The 13,011-nt window shown below is 22.0% G+C and overlaps 1 long non-coding RNA gene across 1 annotated transcript in view; it reads left to right on the plus strand.

Moving 5' to 3' along the window:
- Positions 1-13,011, plus strand: part of LOC129611189 (uncharacterized) — an 89,458-nt gene that overhangs the window by 1,738 nt on the left and 74,709 nt on the right. The window contains exon 2 of the long non-coding RNA XR_008697142.1: positions 1,485-2,669. This is a non-coding gene — a long non-coding RNA (uncharacterized LOC129611189). The remainder of the gene's footprint in view (positions 1-1,484; positions 2,670-13,011) is intronic.

The raw sequence follows: 13,011 nt of genomic DNA on the forward strand, positions 1-13,011 counted from the left end.
TTGAAATTTTCGTTTTATTAATGAAGTGTGAGTTTTGTAATAAGTAATTACCTGTATTCTGTTAGTCGTATTAGTTGAGGTTATGGGATTTTATTGGAATAATTTTGTTCCTCAGTATACATACTATAGAATTTCGAATAACAACTAATCGCGTCAAGTGATGTGAGTAACAGAATATGGGTGAATGTTACATAAACGTTGAGAACATACTTATTTGGTGTTTTTTACCGAAATATGCCGAATGTAAAAAACATTTTTTCAATGAAAGCTACAGGATTTGCTTGCTTGAACCCAAAATGTATAAGATGTTCATATTTGTATAAAACTTAGGACATACATGATTATAACAGAACTGCCACTTGTATACATACGTATATAAATTTGAATTAAACAACAGAAGAAGTTAATCTGCAACTCTTTTATATAGAGTGTTCGATTTTTAAATCCTCTGTTATAAACTCTATTGCGAAGAGTCTTTTCAACGATATCAATAGGTTTAAAGATAGGAACTATTTACTTAGACCTTAAATTATAATAAATTTCAACTTTTTTCTAATTTTTTCATGTTTCAAACATCTAAATTCGTGCGTATGGTAATATTTCATGCTAAATAAGATTTTAAAAGCTAAAGAGTAAAGAATTTTTCTCCTAAATATATGTATATACAATTATAGTTATGATTTTTTCAATTCCCGAAACTACATGATTTAAATCGAGTATCCGGAATACAATATTATATTTGTATCAAAATATTTTATGTTTAGTTTTTTTTTTTGAACAAAGTAAACCATTTTAAAAATTCAAATTTTTTTTAATTTTATGTCAGATTACAAAAAAATTTTTTTAAATTAGTAATATTTTAATTTTTGAATAATGACTATTGAAAAAATATTTAAAATTAAATTATTTTTTTTTTCTGAATTTCGATTAAGAATAATAGTCGTTAAACTGTCGCTACTAAACTGTCGGTATAATATTATGTAATTAGATAATAAAAAAACGTTATATATGTACACATGTATATGCATGTGGCAATTCATTTCGGATAATGTTTAATCTTCAAAATCTTAAAAAAAAAAATCAATTTTCATTTTAGACCAGCAATTAAATTTAATGAAATTTTTACACGTGTTTTATATACTGTGTTTTAGAATTAGTGTAGTGTTAAATTATTTTCGCAGTTTTTCGTGTTATTCCAGTCGAATCGTTTTTATATATGTATGTACATACATACATATTGTACATTATGGAGAATTAATGTAAAAGTAAGAGCAAGAAAATTAAAATTATGTAAGTTTTCGAAAATGGCAGTTTTCGAAGTTTGGGTTCGATTTTTTAAAAGTCAATGTAAAATTTGAGAACTGATGTAATTAAGGCTAATTAGTTGGAGGTGTAAAATTCTTATACATAATATTACAGTTTGAATTCAAATATTATTTGAGTAATATACATATATTATAATATTTTTATAATTCTAATTTCAGGAAATAAGTAATTAAAAAATATGAAATATGCATACTTGTTCCAAAAATTTTAAAAATTTAATTTATTTTAAAAATGTAATATAAATACTTAATATATAAAAACATGATCGTATATACAATAGTGTTTTAAAAATTTGTGTATATGTATATAACATTTGTGATTATTCCACCTTATACGAATAATAAAATCATACACATATACCTATTATGTTAAAATTATTAAATTTATTATTAAAAAAGGATTTTAAAATATTATGAATCATAATGGTAAATATATATTTATATATATTATATTTACATTATGTATATTTCTTTAAATAAACTTTAAAATATTTATTAACAAACAAAAAGAAAAATGCAGTGAATTCAAAGATCACAAATATAATTACATATAGATAGATACGTCCGTACAATATACGTACATAATTATTAATAATTTTGGATGAATAAGTAAAAAATTATTACTTATTATACCCAGTGCACGCAAAAATACAATCTACATACATATGTATGTATGTATGTGCTATAATACACAATATGTGCATAATATAAGTACAATATTCTCACATATAACTAGTTAAATTGTGTACATATTTATTAAGAATTTATTGTTATTCAGAAGCACGTTAAATTTAAAAAAAAAAAAACAAAAAAAAAAAATTGTTAAATTATAAAAGTAATAAATCAAAGTAGTTAAAAAATAACAATAATAAAAACAAAAAAAATTGTACGTATCTGTAGAGTAAAAAAATTAAATAATGTTTGAGAAAAATAAAAAATAAAAAAGAAATATATAAGTATATATAAAAAGTGTTATCAAGATAATTGTTGACTATATTTTATATATTTTGTATATATATACATACAAATGTACCTTAACATACATATGTAAGTATGTATATAGAAACCCTTAAATATATTTTCAAGTGAATATTAAGAATCTCAGTACACATTAAGTATAGTTGAATGTTATATATGAAAAAAAAAATATTAAAAAATTAAAAAATAAAAAAATACAACAACAACAATAAAAATAAAATTAATTTACATAAAAAAAAATTAAAAGAAACAGAACAAAAAAAAAATTATTTTCGCTAGTCAAAGAAAAGTCTCATCAATAATATTTTTTTGTTTTTTTTTTTTCATTTGTGATGCGGTTATAAAGGATATGCAAATTAAAAACAGGTAAATTTCCCTATAGCATTTTTAATTACATTTTATATTATATCCGTTCATAATTTTTATAATATTTTATAATATATAGGTATGTATATATATACGTACAATATGTACATAATGGGGTTTACTAAAGAAGTCACATTAAATTTGTACTCATATGCACTTATATGCATAGGTACTCATTATATATAATAGTTATAAATTCAATATCACATTTTTGATAATTGAAGATTAAAGTACTTAAATGTATAAATTATTAATTTTAAGTGTAGTAAATTCCTCAAAATGGATTAAATTGTTACTTACTTAAGTAATATTGTTATTTTGTAGGCATAAGTTCAAAAATTAATTAAAATTATTCTGGAAAATTAGTAATAATTTTGAAATGTGACGTGCATTAGTGGGTTTATAATTTTTTTAAAAAATAAATATATAAGAATACTTACTTAGAATAGGTTTTTTATGAATGTATTGAAACTACGGAGAATTTTAAAACTCAACTCAACTTAAATATTGGGTCTGAGGTTCAATTAATTTATAAGTAAGAGAATTGTTTATCGTAAATAACTTTTATAATGATTACTTAAAAATTTGAGTGCAGAATGAAGAATTTTCTAAAATCTCTCAAAACTTCACTTAAGTATAAGTATTTATTTCGCATTTCGAAAAATGATGTTAATTTTAAAATACTTTTGATCAAACCTTTAATTGTCGCAGTACAAATTCTATGTGTAAAATTTGTGCCCATATTTTTATAAATTAGGCATTATTAACCTGAAAATATTAAAATAGTGGTAAAAAATTACTAAATTTTACACTAAAGAATTAAGTATATCTTAATAATGGCATTCCCTATACTTACCAATTCTTAATATGAACTTAATTATGTGCAAGAACCCTATATCATAATATAATAACATTAAAGTGAATTTCTTTTTAGAATTTTAACAAAAATAATGCAATTTTTGTACATACATATGTAAAGCAGTAAAATATGAAATAAATTTAAAATTATGATTTCAAGTGAAAATTAATTAAATTCATTTTGTAATCGTTTAATTGTAAAAAAGAAAAATGATTAATTGAATGAATTATATGCATGTGTAAATTCCATTCCTTTAATATATAATATTTATGTATATATATGCATGTATAAATGTATGTAAATAGTATATATCGTTTTACGGAGCATGGGTTACTTATCTATGATCCCTCGAGTTTTGATCCAAAATATAAATGACAAGTTGACAGGTTTTTATTTTTTTCAGAATTGCATATTAATATAAAATATAATAATTTTGTCATATTATACACTACACAAAGTAAAATCTGTTTTGCATAGCAGTGCGTAGATTGAATCTACTTAAACGTATATCAGCATATACATATAAAGGTATATATGTATATATTATAATGTGTATATATGTATATATTATAATATATATATATAAATACTATTAATATACGTGTTTAAATACGTTTAAAAGATAATTTGTAATTAAGGTTGTATACGCATATATTTACAAAATGTGCGTATTCATAATTTAATATAAAAACAGGAGCGGCTTTAAGAATTTTTTTGTTTGTCGAGTTATAATTTTGGTTTACAATAAAAGTAATGATTTTAAATTAAAAAAGTTGTTAAATTTTTTAAATTATTGTAAATATTTTATTAAAATTTATGACTTCTTAAGTAAATCGTCTGAAGACAAACGCGTTTTTACTGAACAATTTTTAACATTTTTGTGCATTTACATAGTATGTACTTACTTTTAATTAAATTTTTTAAATCATAATTCTTTCGATATAGACGTATTTTATAAAGTACTATACTTACTTATACGAAGTTGGAATTAGTAAAGTTCGAAGTGATTTTGAATTCTTGTTAGAACTTGTATAACTAAATTTGTTTTGAAGTTGTTCTTAAAAGTTGTTGCAACAAAATATGTTCCCTAACGAAATTTCACTCTTACTTATGTCAAGACTAAAATTTTTGACTGCTTCTATGTTATATACCTAAGTATATTCATTTATACGTTAGTTATACATTTTATTCAAAACCATACAAGTAACAATAGTGGTGACTGGTGATAATTACATAATATGTAAATATTTTATTAATTTATTAAAATTCATCTCTGTTTACATAATTATAAAGAGTGAATTTTTTAACTTTTTATCATTAAATATCTTTATATGTATATATATATGCATTCATACATGTATATATATACACATCTGAAAATGCATTAAATAGAAATTTTGAATATTCAATATATTTTATGTTAATCACGTTTGAATATCAAAAGTTACTATTATAAAAAAAAAATCTGTATAAAAATGATAAAATTATTAATTTTTTAATAAAGGAATAAAAGAAATTTAACTACTATAGCTATGTATAAATAAAAATATAACAAAAAGTAGCAGAGGGAGAAGATACTAGATAAGTATTTTAAATTAATTTAGTTTCATAAGCTAAATTATGGTTTAATATTTAAACGTAGGCATAATACAATTAACATACATATTATTTAGGTGCAATATATATATATATATATATATATATATATATATATATATATATATATATATATATATATATATATATACAGTAGGTAGTATATTATAATTAACTTATAATGTATGCATTAAATATGAGCGACTGCATTATACTATATTGATTATAATATTATTGCAATCAAATTAAATCAAAATCACTAACATTCTAATATATTTGATATACATATATACATATTTAATACAAACACTGATAAGAAGATTTTAATGCACATTTTACATACTTTGAAAAAGAGCAAAAAAATAAAAATTTGAGAAAAAAATACATGTTTCAGTTGAACTTGTTAAACTTGTTGTTTTGTTATCTATTTCACTGACCTATTCATATACACATGTTAGATATGTAGAATATGTTCGAACTAGGTATATGAACAAATAAACTACATGGGTATAAAACAAATATTTATGCATTATGTTAATATTATATTATTAACTTATTTTATTAATACATATGTACGTATGTACATGTTTATTTATTTACATTTGAATAGTGATAATTATTTAAGAAAGTATATATGTAGCACTGTAACTCGCATATATATGTATATATATATATATATATGCGATAATCTATTTGAGCCACTATTAAAGGAATTATTTGAATATTTGAGAATTTTGAAAAATTCTTAATTGAAACTGGTATCCGATAAATGAATTTTGGAATTTTTTGTCTTTAAGATTTTAAAATAATATCAAAAAAAAAACTTGCCTATTGATTTCAATTTGTCCGTCTTTCTTTCGTCTATTCGTTTGTTTACAAAACTTGTTAAACGTTCAGAGGAATCGTATATCTAGAATAACATTTTTTCAATGTCTTTTCCCTCAAAATTAATAGCATTCTAAAATCTTGCAAATTTTTTTAATTTTTTTAAATATCTATTAACATTTATCTTTGTAATTTAAATGGTGTTCTTCGCAAATTATTGAATCTCTTAAAATTAGCAAATTGTTGATTTTTTATATTTGTTTGACTCCATAGGCTCGTTTCGAACTTCATAATTATATAAGTTAAAGTTTAACAAAAATTATATTTTTATTCAGAAACAAATGCAAAGTCTCTTAAAATAACTTAAAACGTAGAATAGAGGTCAAACTTAATTTTAGTTAATTTTAGTTAGTATAAAATTTTACTAAAAATTGTTACTTTAAGATTTTTTTCCTAATTTTATGCAAAATTACCCAATAAACAATTTGTTAACGATAGTTACATTTTTGGTCCCATGTACCAATTATTCTAATGGGTCGTTTCCTTATTTTGACCTAAAGTTGCAATATAAAGACAAGCTCAAGATTGTTTTAGGTGAATGTGATATATATCACAAAATATAGGTGGTAAATGAAGGTGTAATAGAACACAGAATGACAAGCATAATATTATTTTTCGTTATTAAATCAAAAATTTCGAATTTGAAATGTGTTCACGTGTAATTTACCTTTAGTCAAATTTACTTAAAGATTAAATCTTTATTTAAGGATTTCCATATTATAAACATTTCTTTAAAAATTTTTCCTTTATACCAAATCTATATGAATTGTTACATTTTTTTTATACGCGACATAATTTTTTCTCTCAACTGCTTAACAATAAAATTTTCTTTCTTATTCGTTTGCCAAATATTTTATGAAAGCATATCGCCGAAAACCACATACTTAAATATGTATAAGTATATATATAAGGAATAAATATAGTTTTTCTACCAAAAATTTTTTATACCGACCTTCTTTGTTTACTTGTTCTTTATTAATGAAATTGAAGAATATTAGGGAATTAATCGATTTTTATGAATTATATTCTTTATGTACATATACATAAGTATATTAATATACATAATATATTGTATGTAAGAATAAGGTCCAATTTCATACAAGAACAAAATTCTTATATAAGTCAATTACAATCCACATATAATATATATACTTATAAACCAGCACAGATGAAAATTAATAGCATATAGATTACATACTTATAGGTAATATATATAGATCACTATGTATATACATATGGAAAGTACATTGAATTTATTCTGTCAAAGTAAATATGGTTATTACTCCCCAATTCTATTATTAAATCTAAGAATAAAAAAATTTTTTTTTATGGATGTATCTAAATATAAACTTTTCTCATCCTTATTCTTAAAAAAATTTTTTTTTAGATTTTATACGGGTAGATATTTTAACTATACAATGTAGTATATATTATATCCTTAAGTAAATATATATATGTATGTATATAAGTACATAAGTATATGCCCGTACTTATAATGTATTTTCAATAAATATTGTACTGCTAGCGAAAAAAGGAAAGTTTTCCTTTTCGTAGTTTATATAAAAGTATTCACACATACACCTACGTATATATTAGATAGATTTAAAAAAAAATAACAACAAACGAGAATAATAATAAAAATATTACAAAAACAAAAAATACCAATGAGAAGAAAAATCAACAACATTTGATAAAATAAAATAATTACCAAGGATACCTTGAAAGGAAAACTGTTGATTTCCTGGAATTACAGGGAAGAGTCTTGAACTTCATAAAGTTTTTTCTTTTTTTATTTTGTATATACATAGTATATGCATGTATGTATTTCAATATTTTTAAGAGGGGTAGGAGATTAATATTTTGCTCTGGAAATTTCTTTTCCATATAGTTGAAAACAAATAGCTCTTCATATTAAAAATATTAAAAGCTTCTTTTAACTTGACTCATTTGCAGGCATAAAATTTTTAGTATACATAATTCGGCACATGTTTTATTGTTATTGTTTTTTGGTTTTATGATTTTGCTGATTTTTTTTTTACTTATATTATGTATTTTATTTTCCCTCTTATATACTAAAACATAGTCTGTTAGCTGCCATATTGTATATACTTGTTGCTTCTTTTGGATTTTTTTCGTAAAAAACTCTTGGGTATATAATAAAAATATGTAAATGAGGCATACAAAAAAAAAGGGAAAATTAAAGTGTTTATGTGTATATGGCGTTAATATGCGCCTATAAGTATTCATATTGTATGTAGATATATCTTATGCTTATACTTGGAGTACGGAATATTCCTAGTACATACATATGTGTATAAAAATAAAAACCGCGTAAAATTAATGGCTTGGGGAAACAGAAATTTTTGTAATGCAATGGTATTAGTTAAACATCTGGACAAACTAGTTTATTTTTTTTTTCTTTAATTGTAACATGATTGTATAGGTGAAGATAAATATTATAATATATTATAGAAAGTTATTCGTGTATTTAGTATGAAAGTCTAATGAGGAAAATATAGTATTAAATATTTTGTGATTTTTTACTCGGAGATTTTGCGTGGTTATGACTATATTATCACAGAGAGAGAGAGAGAGAGAGAGAGTAACAGTAAAATTAAAGCTCATTTAAAAATATTATTGAAAATTGAAGAATTTCGAATGCTGATTTATTTTTGTTTTTTAGACGATTTGGTCTAAGAATTTTGGACTATGAGATTTTCGATTTATTGTTGCGTAACTATTGAATTACTGGTCAATATTGTTTTGAGGTTCTTAAATTTGAAATATTAGAATCAATTTGTCCGGTTTTTAAATATAAAAACACTATATTGTTGATAAAGTAAACCCTGCTGAGAGTGAAAATTCGATTTTTAAAGTACATTTTTATTATTCGGTATACGCATATAGTTGCAAAATTTTTCAAAAAGCAACAAAGACAAATTAATAATTTAAAACACAGGAATTCCTCTAATTGGATTTATGAGCTAAATTCTCTATAAGAAAAAATTTCTTTAGGATTGCTCATAAATCAACAAAATCACATAGAATGTCTACTTAAATAGAATGTCGAAATCGTTCTTTTTTTTTGGTTTGGCACAGCGAAATGATATTGGGAGAACTACTCTTCATTAGTAAAATATTTCCTTTAAATCTTTAAATAATGATTTAAGTCTCTTAAACACATATCACATACATATGTTTTGTTTCTATCCTTTCGATTGGCATTATTCCATATATATTTTGATAACTAATCGGCCGAGAAAGTATGCTCCACAAGTCTCACAATTAAATATTTTTTTGCATTTATAATTTTAACGCTAGATGTCTACCTTCTAATACTTACATATTCGAAAATATTAATTATGTTCAATAATTAAATATAAGATGTCGCTTTTTATACAATGGGACTCAAGTCATGTATATATTTTTTGAGAAAATTTTTATAAATTCAAAAAAAAAAGCTTTTTATATTCAATGTAGTTAGTGACTTAGTATTTTTTAATTTTTATAGAAAATATTAAGCCTTACCATGTTTTTATCGCAACAAACTCTCTTAATCTCAGTATTATTATATATAGAGTAAAAAATATAATTCTCAGTTATATATAAGAGAAAATATTTTAATAATACTATATATTTAATATTGTATTTTCATATACTTATACATTCTATTTTTTTTTATCGTGAGTATAACTAAATATTATTTCTCATATTTTCTCTGAAAAACATCTGAAATTCGAGAATATTTCCTATACATACAGATTATTTATTTAAAATATGAGTTGAATTAGAGAATTTATTCAATATTATTTAAAATAACTGAGAATTATATTTTTTTACTCTATATTATTTAGCAATTTTCCTATACCGCAAATCACACATGTAAACAGACGTTCGTATATGTAAGTACATATTTGGCTCTCTGGTTTCATTTCTCAGGTATATTTAGGTATTTTAATGGATATATATACAAAATAACCAGATTTATATACATACAAGAATTTTTAAATGTATTTAAGTATGTTGTTTAGGTACATTTTTATAAAATAAGTAAGTAAATATAAATAAAAGTATGCCTGGTTGTTAGTTATATACTAATTATATTTATGTATAATACTGTACATTCCATTTGAATTTTTATGTAGATATATGCAATGTATATAACATACATATATAACTAGAATAGTTCTTTATTGTTTTTCACAAAAAAAAAAAACAAAAAGTTATTTTGTGTTATCAAGGTCGTGTAGTTGCCTTCTTAACAACAACAAAACAATAATAAATAAAAGAACCAGAATATAAAAGAATTTGATACTTGTGTATGAATTTCAATAGGTATGCTAAAATATCTGTGTATATACATATATACTTATGATATACGCATATAGGATGTAGGTAGATCTATAAATATAATATTTAATTAGGGAAAATTTTATATATTTGTATGTAAATATAGGAAAGAAAAAGTTTCTTCAGGAATTTGTTTGTGCTTTTTTCTCTTATTTCAATGCAAGCTTTTTTGGTTTTTCTTTTTTTTTCGAAGCATTGAAATTTATCGCGGGAAATCTAAAAAAAAATATGAAAATTCTTTATTTTTTTTTCACTTTTCCCTTTTATTATTTGAATTCATACGAATATTTTGTTTATATTATTCTATTTGTTCTATATATGTACTTGCGTCTTTTGAGCCTCAGGGAAAAGAATAAAAAAATATAGAAAAAAAAATAGAATTGAAAAGGAAAGAAAAACAAGTTTAGGGATATCAAATATTCATAATTAATACTTACTAATTATGTATTTGTTCTAACAATTAAATATTGGAAGAAATTAATAGAATAGAACTATGTATAAGACTTGTTTTGGATAATGCTAAACACTTTTCAATTTAAATGTGGCATATGCTACAAACCAAACAATATTTACTAAATTTTGAATTATTAATAATAAAAACCGCGAGTTGTCGCGTTTTTTCAATGTCATAAATCCAATTTACCTTGGTTTTTGTTAGTAATCTAGGATTACAATTTGTAATTAGTGGACTACTGATGCATTACCTATAATAATATGTGTGTGATCACTGATCATAATGTTCATACATTGTTTAAAATTATTACTTATAGTTATTTAATGAGTTGGAAAATTATTTGTTATAATAAGCTCCTTTATTAATTTTTCAATAAATAATCTACAACATATTTTATTCATAAATTTTTGGGCTTAATTTTTTAGTAAGTATTTATCCGATTAATGAGCAGCCTTGTAGTATATACATATAGTAAGTCAATTTTTAATATACCAACACATATTTTAGTCATAATTTCAAAGCATCCTACACGCATATAATTTGTTTACCTTTATTATTCTTATATATACATAAATTTTTTATTATATATATATGTAAGTAAGTATAATATAGAAAAGTTTCTATGGAAAATTCTCATTATTTGTTATATAGAATATTTTATTCATATGTACACTTAATCCGTTCATTTTATCCATTTTTATTATTAATGAAAATTTAATTTGAATAAAAATAATTTCAAGTAGTTATCAATTTTAATTTCATAAAAATTTTTACTACGTATATATATTATGTACTTATTTAATTATATAGTATTATTGAAATTGGAATGGTTCATTGAATTTGAACTATAATTTTATATTTTATTCACAAATTTCTATAATTTTCGGATATTCATTAATAAATATTACTCCTGTGTAGGTTCATCAATATATTTAATAACGCACATACATAAAATTTGTTTCAATTAATAGAACATGTGTAATGTATTAGTTTCTTCAGATGACGCCTGAATGTATGCAATTTTCAAAATTTTTGAACTTTTTTAATTTATTTTTTACTAGTCGCATTCCAATGAAATATATTTTATTCTTTAAGAGTTACAAGAAAAGTTATTTTTAGCAAGACGTCGTTCTATCGATGTGTTAATTTATTTGTTTCAATTCCTGGCGGATCGATTTGTTAATTTATGTACACATTTACTCTTACAAAGTAAATTAGGTCATCAGCAAGGAAATTGCATTAGGAAAGAAAACTTAGGATTCTGTATAGTAAGCCTGTACTAATTAAAAAAATTTACATTTTTGTAGGTATTACAAATTTTGAAATGCAATTAATTTATATTTTTAATCCTTTAAAATAGAATTAATTAAAATAGAATTAATCAATTTAAACTTATAATTGAATTAAAGTAAATTTATGTGTAATGTGCATACGGTCAGCTTATATATTGTTTTACAATTAACTACTTAATGTTACAATTAATAGAGCGTCCTATAAACTTAGATTGCGTTTTATATTATAATCCTTATAATTGTTTTAGCCTTATAGAAACTAAAGAATATTTTCATTAAAAATTTATATTTCATTCTTATGTAAATGGATCAAAATTTCTATTGAAATTAATATTATTTACATATACATATGTACGTACACAACAATTGGAAAATATAATTTAGAAAGTAATATATGTGAAAGTTTACAATTATAAAATTTTTTTGGAATTCACTGAATATTTTATATAGCCATACGAAATTTACTTTAAAATTTACAAAAAATTCGTGAAATTCGTTTTCATGGAATCTCAATTCTATTGACGCACATTAACATTTCTTATAGAGTTTATTATGATTTTAACATGAGCTTAGTATAATTTATTTTGAAAAAAATATAAAAATTAGTATATATACGTAAGAATTATTAAAAAAATATGATTCTCCAGTTTCTTAAATATAAGAAAATGCAAAATTTGTTAAATGTTCTTTTTTTTGTAAATAAAGGAATTTTAAAGATTTGAATAGGAAAATTTGGATTTTGTTGAATAGTTTAATGTAAAAAAAAATGTTTGAGACCATGATAATACAAATTGAATTTCGTTAGCAAAGATCCTAAATATTAATTCATGTGATTCTGCAATACGTAAAGAATAACTTGTTAAAATGAGGCATAAAATGAGAAAGAAAATAATTTGTTTCCTTCTT

The sequence above is a fragment of the Condylostylus longicornis genome, unplaced genomic scaffold (genome assembly GCF_029603195.1).
Source record: "Condylostylus longicornis isolate FDR11 unplaced genomic scaffold, ASM2960319v2 ptg000048l, whole genome shotgun sequence".
Lineage (NCBI taxonomy): Eukaryota > Metazoa > Arthropoda > Insecta > Diptera > Dolichopodidae > Condylostylus > Condylostylus longicornis.